Below are 11,285 nucleotides of genomic sequence, written 5' to 3'. Positions count from 1 at the left end.
TAATCTTAACTAAGTTTTAGTGGAAGTGACAAGGATTCCGGATATATAAAGAATTCCGAAATCCGAGTGATAACGAAGAAATTATGACCTGTCGAAGCTTCGCGACAGAACCGACACGACGCTGACTGACATAAAAAGTGAATTTACGTTAGAGTGATATTTAGCCTTAGAGATCTAAATGAAAGTTGTAGAATACGTTAAACCGAGAGCGTGCATCAAAAGAACGTCCAAATCTGACTTCGTATGAGGAAGTTATGATTTTTCTAAGTTTCAGCTTAACAGTATGCAACCCGAAATTCGAATGTTAGATCGAGCAGTTTTTAGCCGACACAACCTAAACGACAATCGAAGATCTCGTTAATAGTAGCATAACGATAAAAAGACAGACGAAAACGGAGTTCAAATGAAGGCGTTATGAATTTCGAACGGAGTTTTCCTGTCCCGGCATACTAAAAATAATATATTAATAATATATTAAACATAAAGTCAAATTTACCCAACGGAAAAAAAAAGTTGTAGAGCATAATCTCACCTACGCGTGGATATAAAGAACGTCGAAAACATAACTCGTATGCGATAGTTATGAATTTCTGAAGCTCGGGACGTGAAACCCCAAAACTGTCAGAGACCATAATTTGAAAATAGTGTTCACGGTGTGAAATGTCTTCTGACGCCTCCTGGAGTCTGCCAGAGCCAACTTGTGATGACGCATGCAATGAAGATCAAGCCCACGACGTAAAAATGCTGTTCACGATGTGAAAAATGAGAAATTGGCCCTATAAATAGATTTGAAGGGTCAGCTGACGAAGGTTGCTAATTCACCCTTCTCTCACCCATATTACCTCGATTTACGTGAAAAGAAGTACCCCCGAAGCCCCGTTATCATCCCGAGACCCAAATCAAGTCCCGAAGCCCGAAGATCCCGAGAAGAAAAGAGTTTCCGAGCCGAAGCTCTGTCCGCGAGAAACCCGGTGAGTGAAGATATTTCAGTTTCACCGAATAATTACTACTTGAAGAGCCGTAGTGGTGTCCGAGCATCGTATAATCAAGTGAGTGTATAGTCCCTTTCATAAACACAATTTTAATACAAGTATTGTTTGAATGTATTAAGTATATGTTTTGGGTGAGTGTGTAGTTATTTTCTGCTAACACATATATCTAAAGTGTTTACCATGAAATACGTGCTATGTGTTATATATTGGTTGTCTATTTGAGATAGGTGTGGATTTGATGATTCATATAGATTTTAAATGAGTTAAACCGTGTATGTAATTTATATCTACAAATATGTTGGGTAGAACATTGGTAGACGAAATAGTTGGTGTGTGATGAAAAATGGTATGAGCAAACCCTAACAGCTATTGTCTTAGTGCCTAATAGCAAACCCTGACAGCTATTGTCTTAGTGCCTAATAGAGAACCCTCGCAGCTATTGTCTTAGTGCCTAATAGAGAACCCTGGCAACTATTGTTTTAGTGCCTAGTAAAGAACCCTGGCAGCTATTGTCTTAGTGCCTAATGAAGAATCCTGGCAACTATTGTTTTAGTGCCTAATAGAGAACCCTAGCAGCTATTGTTTTAGTTCCTAGTAAAGAACCCTGGTAGCTATTGTTTTAGTGCCTAATGAAGAACCTTGATAACTATGGAGTTAGCGCCTATTGTATAAACATTGGTGACTATGGAGTTAGCGCCTATTGTATAAACCTTGGTGACTATGGAGTTAGCGCCTATTTTTAAGTGAACCTTGGTGACTATGGAGTTAGCGCCTATTGTTAAGTGAACCTTGGTGACTATGGAGTTAGCGCCTATTGTTAAGTGAACCTTGATGACTATGGAGTTAGCGCCTATTGTTAAGTGAAAGTTGGTGACTATGGAGTTAGCGTCTTTCGAGTAACCCCCGATGACTATGGAGTTAGCGCCTGATAGCTATGGATTTAGTATCTGAGAGATAAACGTTGGTAACTATGGACTTAGTACCTAATAGATAAACTTTGGCAGCAATGGACTTTGTGCCAATTCCTTAGGCCAATCCTTAGGAATGAATGAATGAAGGATAGTTGATTCTTAGGGTAAAACATTAAGAGTAAAGAAGATAGTGGGGATGGGTATTTGGGTTGATTGTTTAATGATTAAATATAATAATTATATTATTGTGGGTTGAAAACCCTATATGCTCATCAGGCTCCCAAGCCTGACCCTCTCAATTTTTCTTTGTATTACAAGTTACGGAACAAGAGCATAAGTTGGCTGACATAACGAGAGATTTAGGATTACAGGCCAGTAGTAATGAATAACTGTTGTAAGGTCTAATTTGTTCTATTTGTGCTTTTTGTCTGTATTAAATATGACATCCCGAGATTTTGTTATATAATGAAAATACATTTCTTTAAAGAAATGCTTTGATAAATTCTTATCATATTTTGTTTTGGGAACAAATTCCGCAATCGTTTTCTTTAAACGATTACTCTGATTTTAAAACAAAGCATAAACAAATGGGTCTTTTCTGGCCGTGAAATTGGGGATGTCACAATACACTTGACCAAGAATGATATGAGATCCTGATTGCTTTATGAACAAAGTGTTATTGATCTTTACTCGTTTGTATCCACTTGAGAGAAGATTACTTGCCAACATGTCATACCATGTACTAGGAGCTTGCTTTAAGCCATACACAAGTTTATCAAGACGATACACATGATCTGGAAACTCTTCATTTTCAAACACTAGAGGTTGTTTTAGAAAGACTTCATCTTTAAGAAATCAATGTAGAAAGGCAGTCTTGACATCCATTTGGTAGACTTTGAGTTTTTGAAAGAGGCAAAAGCTAGAAACAGACAAATTGCTTCAAGTCTTGCAACTACAACAAATGTTTTATCATAGTCTAACCCATCAAGCTGACAATACCCTTGAGCGACAAGCCTAGCTTTGGTTCTTATGACAATTCCATCTTCATCCATTTTGTTCCTAAAAACCTAGCGAGTGCCAATGATAGTCTTTCCTTGCGGGTTGGGAACAAGAGTCGACACACACACACACACGATGACGTTCGAATTCATTTAGCCCATCCTGCATGGCCATAATCCAGTTAGCTTCTTTCAAGGCATCAATGATATTCTTTGGTTTGATCATTGAGACGAAGTTTACAAACAAGAATTTTTTTGCTGACTTTGCTGCGAGTGAGATTTCCAGAATTTACATCTCTAATGATTTGAGATTTAGGATGATCTCGAAGGATTCTAGGATTAGAAATTTCATTTGTATTGCTATGGGCAACACTTTCCTGATTTGTTGAATCAACTTCTTAATAGACAATAGGATGATCTTCAAGGATAGGCTGAGAACTGATTAATCGATCAACATTGGGAACAATGAGTTCAACATCATTTGACAAGAGCTCAGGAATGGGGTATGAAGGACTGAAGGGAAGTTCATTAGAAATTGATCAGGGGTGATCAACCCGATCATGAATAAATGAATCCTCATCAAAGGTAACATGAATTGTTTATTCAACAATTTGTCCTGAAAGATTAAATACTTTGAATGCTTTGGATACACTGGAGTATCCTAGAAATACTCCTTCATCAGCTTTAGCCTCAAACTTCGAACGTTGATCTCTTTGATTCAAGACGTAACAAACACATCCAAACACTTGAAAATAAGAGATATCTGGTTTTCTTCCTTTCAGCAGCTAATAAGTGGTTTTCCCATGATGTTTAACAATAATATACCGTTTTTGGGTATAGCATGTTGTATTGACAGCTTCAGCCCAAAATGACAATGAAAGACCAGCTTTAACAACCATAGTTCTTCCATCTTCAATGAGAGTTCAGTTTCTTCTTTCTTCAATACCATTTTGTTGGCGAGTTCTAACAGTTGAGAAATTCTGAGAGATTCCCGAGACAGAGAAAAAAATCTTCTAGAGAAGATTTTCTGAATTCAGTTCCATGATCACCATGCAATTGTTTTAATTTGTGATCATAGAGGAATTCCCATTGTTTAAGGAGAGCAATGATTTCATCAACGGCATGACTATTCTTTCTTAAAAACACTACCCACATAAACCTTGAAAATTCATCCACAATGACAAGAGTATATTTCTTTCCAGCTCTTGACTTCATTAGAACTGGTCCAAAAACGTCCATCTGGAGGAGATGAAGAGGTTTGATGATTGAAGAACATGAATTTGGTTTAAATGAAGACTTGGTTGTCTTCCCTTTTTCACACGTTGGGCACACTTTGTCTTTGACAAATTGCATCTTAGGAATTCCCCTCACAAGTTGATTCCCTGCAATCCTGAAGATATTTTTGAAATTCAGATGAAATAGCCTTTTGTGCCATCAATTTAGATGATACTGAGCTCGAGGGAATAAGAAATGATGAAGAGATTTGTCAGCATAAAACATATCCATAACATAGATTTCATTTTGTCAATGTGGAGTAAGAATAGTGATGTTCTTTTGATCAACAACCTTTCCTTATTTCTTGTTAAAGAGAACATCATGGCCAGAGTCACACAGTTGACTGATAGAGATGAGATTATACTGTAGAACTTTCACATAAGAGACATTCTTGAAGATAACAGAATTGCACTTGATGGTTTCATTACCCTTTGTAGTTCCCTTGCCATTATTGCCATAAGTAATTGACAGTCCATCCTTGTTTTTGAAATCTTCCAGGAGAGATTTGAATCTAGTCATATGTCTTGAGCAGCCGCTATCTAAATACCTAATATGCTCTTTACCCTGAAACTAAGATGTACAGTAAGTCTAAAAAATATACACTGACCCATTTACAAAGGATCACAAATAAAAGATGTTATAACAATCATCGGGGAGACTGTTAAGCAAGTTTCCCTTTTTGCTCCACTTGTCATTTCAAGTCATGATATTGTCAGTGCGAACAATGCTCTTTTCAAAAGGGCAATCGCTTACTTTGCGAGAGGCATCACCACATCGATAACTCTCTTTAATTCCAAGATTTTTCCTTTTATCATTAGATTTTGATTTCTTTTCATCTTCTAAATCTGAAGAACTTTGATCATTTGATTTAATAGCTCTTGATTTAGCTTTGGAACAATGAGTGCTATCAGTGGTATGCCTATATACTACCTTGTCATGAGACTCATGATCTTTTGAAGAGTTGTCAGGGGTTGAAGGATTTATCTGATCTTTAGATTCATAATTGCTAACTGAGCATTGAGGAAAGATGCTACGAATTTTGTTTACAAAATGAAAATCACCATTACATATAGGAAAGTTTAGCAAAGTCTTAGTGGAGGTAATAACATACTCACGATGTGAAGGTTGGAGAGAAGGATCAAGAGCAGATAATTTAGTAACACATTTAGTAATGCCATTAGAATCAGTAAAGCAGCAAGTATTGATTAGGGTTTGATTTATAATGTAAGAACTCAAAAATCTACTTTTAAAATCTTCTTTAAAGCAGTCAACTTTATAAAAGGTTAGTTTAATTTTGACTTTGGTTAAAGATACAACAACTTCAATATCACCTCCAAGAATTTACTTACACTGATCTGGAATCTGAGCATTAATGATTCTTGTGACATTAATGTGAGAGGATGCCTAGAATTTCAAAATAAGTAGAGTGCGATTAGCATACTCAACAACTTTCTCTTTTTCAGTGTGAAGAAAATTATTGGTAAGCGATATACAGGTGTTTTCCTTTTTTTAAAATAGAAAGTGATTTTTCTAGAGAAAGAAGTTTTCATTTGAGAATTTTTAGTTCAAGACTGAGAGAATATTTTTCTTTATTTGAGATTAATAAATTGAAATGTAATAGATCGATCGAGTCATATTTTTCAATATTATAAATAGAAGAAAAATTAAGATGATATTTTACCTGATACGCTGATGCATCGTCCCATTCTGACTTGAGGATATCAACAACAAAAGGAGAATCAACGTTATGAATCCAAACGCTGTCATGTGAGGTGTCAGTGTGAGATTCAACAGTTTGAGCCATGTGACACTTAACTTCATCGTCTGAAGAGATTTACTTTTCAAAAGCAGGTGATAGAGTAATCATCATCTCTTGACAATTTTGGACCAAACGATAGACAGAAAAAGGATGTGAGTTTCCAATAGCAATTCTAGCTTTTACATCAAGATTCAACATCCTTTTCTCTTCCTTGCTATAACAGGGAATATACTTCCCTTTCAGCTTACTGCCGATGCACCATTATTTGATGATTGATGTGAAACAACTATAGTACCTTTGTTGATGACGTTGAGCATATCAAAATTCATGAAGTCTATAACATTCATGGCCTTTGATTTCCAATCAGAGAAGCTGTAGTGGTCAAGCGGAGGAATCTTGTTACAACCAAATGACTTGGGAACTAAGGAAGATGACATGATTACTTGAGTGTGTTGCAAACTGATTTGATACCAATTGAAGGTTTGTATTTGATCGATACACTTCAAGTATGAATAAGAAAAACAAAACTAATCTAAACAAAATAATCAATTGAAAGTAAATAACATAGGAGTTCTCCAAATGTTCTTTTCACCAACAAGAGAGGTTTTGTCTTCACCAAGAAGACAGGTTTGTCACAAAGACAGTTGACACAAAGCCACGATTCACAACATTAGGGTTTGCCCTATTGTTGTATATATACCAATCTATACATGTATATCCCGTTATTAAAGGGATTGTATCTAATCTATAATAATGATCAGATACTTATCACTAAGATTACAGATCTTATATTTATTAAGTGTGTGTGTGTGTGTGTCTATATATATATATATATATATATATATGTCACACCCCCGAACTAGACGGCGGAAACGTCCGAGGGCTTGTGTGACTTAAATTGAAATACCATCACAATGTATACATGAAACATAACAAAAACATCACCCACTACAAGAAAAACAGCCTTTTACAATGCGCAATGTTTGTCGTAAAACGCTCAGATGACGCATAAATAAGCGTCAAGGAAGGCCCTGTCATAACAAGAGACGACATGCTTTTGCGCGTCGTCTATAGACGACGCGCATTTACATCGCGCAATGCGTATCATTAAAACCCCTGTCAAGAAAGGCCATGTCGTAAATGAAGATGACATACATTTTTGCGTATCCTAAATTTAAATGTTTAAAAAAATATATTTATATATTTATTAATTTTTAAAGTAAATTTGAATTTAATGTCTCATAATAGAAATAAAATACCATATACAAAAAATACAATCCATTGCATAAAATTTAATGTCATACAATTCTATTTCTTACAATATATAAATTTGCATTCGTCTAATCTACCATGTGTTTCATACTAACAATTGAAATGAAGAATGAAACACTTGCATTTGCAACATCTTATCTCTTTCAACTTGAGCTTTCTTTTCTTCTTCTAACTCCAGAGCTATTCGCTTTCATCAACCCTGTAAACATAAAACACAAAATCACTTGTCATTTTCATTCTACTTTTAAAATTAATTCTTATTAGGATATTCTACATTTAAACCTACCAATCTAAAAAAAATTTCAAAAAATATAATTTATGATTTTTTTTATGGAAACTACATTGCTATTTCTTGAATACAAGATGTTACAAACAAAGAAACTTACATGGACTGCTGACCACCAGTTTCCTGCATCATCTGAGTATATATGTGCTCATCAACTCTCTGCTTTCCCAAAGCAACCTATTTGACATCAAATTAAAACTGATTTTAATCAAATTTGTATTATAAAAATTTTAATCTTTTTTTGATAACTAAAAGTTACAATTTTTTTAAAGGATTCACAAACCTGTTGAACACTACCACCCAAGTGAATTTGTCTATGTTTGTTTTACCCTTTCCCACCATGAACCTACAAGACACGAGATTTGCATTTTCATGACTATCAAAAAGAGAATTGGTTTGCAGAGGAAAGGGCTACAATGAAACAAAAAAAATGAAAGAACAAGTGTCACCTACATATTTGGTTGTGATACAGCAATGGGGGTTTGACTTTGACCCCATACCCCAAAGGAATTCAAAACTGCCCTAATCACCTAGAATACAAAAAAATAATGACCATTTTACCCTTACACACCCAACAAACAACATTCATCAACTAGAACAATTGAAAAAACAAAAAGATCAATGTTGGCTTTTTAGACAACATTTACAAAAGGCCATTGGAGAAAAGAAACATACCTAAGTTATATTTGGACTACCACCTTCAGTTTGATCCCTACCACAAAATGTTTCAAGGACTACATTGTTGAAGATGTTGGAACAATCACAGCAATATGGTCTGATAGGGCAGTATGATTTTGCAAATCTACTACAGAATCCAAATCTACAAAAGATCAAACATCATGTGAAAAAAAATGTTGGTATTGTAGATTCTCAACTCTGAAATCTCCCACTCAAGTGTCAAAACTCACGGATGAGAAGAAGCTCACAATAGAAAATAGTTAATGAAAAGAAAGAAGAAGAGTCCAGAAGTTAACAGAGGAAAACACATTTCTTTATTCATGGAAAGAGATAACAATATATAGCCTTATGGAGTACCACATGAGGCATGAAAGTAGCCATACAGTTCTACCCATTACTTCGCCTAAAGAACCTAGACAACCCATGACTCAATCTTCCAACGTCACTTTCTCAACGTACAACTCCAACAAATTCGGTCAAACCAAAATACCAATTCTACCAAATAAACTATTAATAAAAACATAACATATAAAACCAAAAATAAATCTAAACCCAGCCATATGCATAATCACGTGACCTTGGTAAATAATCGATTAATCCCAACAATCACCCCCTTAACCGGTTATTTTTCCACTCGATTCACAATAATGCCGGTTCATCTTCGATGATCAAGTTTGCTTCTTTTTCCCACTTTGGACATTCATTGTTGTAATGAACGAATTCACCGTATTTGTAGCATTTTACGTGACTCTTGTCCCGAACACGTTCCTTACCATCTTGGCTCCTCCCGGACCCACGACCTCTTCCCCGGCCACGTCCAAAGCCATCCCGATGCGAACCGCCACTGCCACAATGCATATAACCATCCGACTTTTCTTCTCTTGACAACAACAACCCACTATGAACGTCCTCCACCTTCTCGGATCCTTTGATGCGCTCATCATATGCCTTTAGTCTACTGACGGCTTCATCAAAAAGCATCGTATCCAACTCAAAGCATTGCTCAATCGACGCCACAATTTGAAGAAAGGACTTGGGCATAGAATCAAGTAAACTTTTCACCAAGTCAACTTCTTCAAGTTAATGTCTGAGACTTCGTGCTTTCGAAGCTAAACAACTCAACTTGGCTGCAAAATCATCAATGTTTTCTCCCTCCTTCATACGCAAGCTTTCTAGTTCCCTCTTCAAAGTTGCTAATCGAGCCGTTCTTACCCGATCCACACCCAAATACTGAGTTTTTAATCCTTCCCAAACCCTTTTTGGATCGGTGTAATCGGACATTTGCAACACCATCTCTTCTGGTATTGCTTGAAACAAGAAAGCAAGAGCTTGTTTCTTCTACTTTGGATCCGATTCTCCACCCGATGGCTTTGCTTCAACAGTCTCCCATATGCCATGTGCATCCATGATGGACTTTACTTTGACTTCCCATACTGGATAGTTGGTTGGGGTCAAAACCGGAATCTAATATGACATTGAACCACCATCTTTTACTGCCAACACCATTTTTCCTTTCTTGTGACAACCCCAAACTTTTCAGATCCAACCCGTTCCAATTGAGACTCCTCTTCCACTAGTCAAGAAAACCAAGCTCCTGCTTCTTCTGTTTTCTTTTACCAGCTGTAAGTAAGCAAAATCAAAACCCACCCGTTCTGATTTCTTTCCGCTTCTCTTCCCCTCTTCTGGTTAGGCTCTCTTTAGCCTGGAACAAGGATCATCAAGGATGGAGCTGCATCTTTTTCTTGTTATAAGAACTTACACCCCCTTCAACAGAACCAGGTTCTGATACCAAATGTAGATTGTCAACTCTGAAATCTCCCACTCAAGTGTCAAAACTCACAGATGAAAAGAAGCTCACATTAAAAAATAGTTAATGAAAAGAAAGAAGAGTCCAGAAGTTAACAGAGGAAAACACATTACTTTATTCATGAAAAGAGATGGCAATATATAGCCTTATGGAGTACCACGTGAGGCATGAAAGTAGCCATACAGTTCTACCCATTACTTCACTTAAAGAACCGGTACAACCCATGACTCAATCTTCCAACGCCACTTTCTCAACGTACAACTCCAACAAATTCGGTCAAACCAAAATACCTATTCTACCTAATAAACTATTAATAAAAACATAACATATAAAACCATAAATAAATCTAAACCCAGCCATATGCATAATCACGTGACCTTGGTAAATAATCGATTAATCCCAACAGGTATTTCTTGCTTTTAACTCTAAAAGAAAAAAATTATATTTTATATGACCTGAATGACCCAAATGCTCATCACTGATTCAAGAGCAAAGAATGCAAATCCAATCAAGTAGAAGATCTGCAAGTAAAACGAGAAAATGGGTTATTAAAATAAATGTGAAATTATACAAACTGATTCTAATTTTTTTCTTTTAATCATTTTTTAAAATGAATATAAAGGTGCTCTTGAAAAACTTACCCCAACAAAAGCATTAGAAGTTAGCACATCGAGAGCTGGTAAAATCCCACTGTAATGTAAAAAGTAAAAACATAATTAAGAGCTTAATGCCAAATTCATTAATAAGGAATTATTGAAAGTAAGAAAAAAAAATTAATAATAAAAAAATTAAAAGAAGGTTGCTATATCTTTAATGAGAAAGCATGTAACTTATGTGAGAGATTTTCCCTTGAAAATAATAGGAGGGGCAACAGCAGCAAATACACAAAAGGCAATGTGAAACTGCATTAAAAAAATAATTTAAATATATTAATTATGCCTGGATATTTTCAAAACTGCAAAAATTATTTTGAGAAAGAAGGTTTACCATATAAGCCAAGAAAAACCATCCAAACTTTAGAGCACTATCAGTTCTGTACAAGAAAAGAAAATTAAATTAATATATATATATATATATATATATATATATATATATATACTCCTCCCTTCATCCCAAAAAGATAAATTTAACGTTTGCCTTTTTTGGTGAAGACTGAAACCGATGTGAATGAGATAAAAAAATATTGCAATTTTTGTCCCAAAGATGGTGGACCAGGGCTTCATGTGTGAAAAAGACGTAAATGTCATCCTCCTTGTAAACGAGGACAAATATGTAAAAAGTTAAAACATTATGTTTCCTGGCTCTTT

This window comes from Lactuca serriola, chromosome 4 (assembly GCF_051521515.1).
Source record: "Lactuca serriola cultivar US96UC23 chromosome 4, Lser_US96UC23_V15, whole genome shotgun sequence".
NCBI classification, from domain to species: Eukaryota; Viridiplantae; Streptophyta; class Magnoliopsida; order Asterales; family Asteraceae; genus Lactuca; species Lactuca serriola.
Note: the sequence above shows the minus strand (reverse complement) of the source record.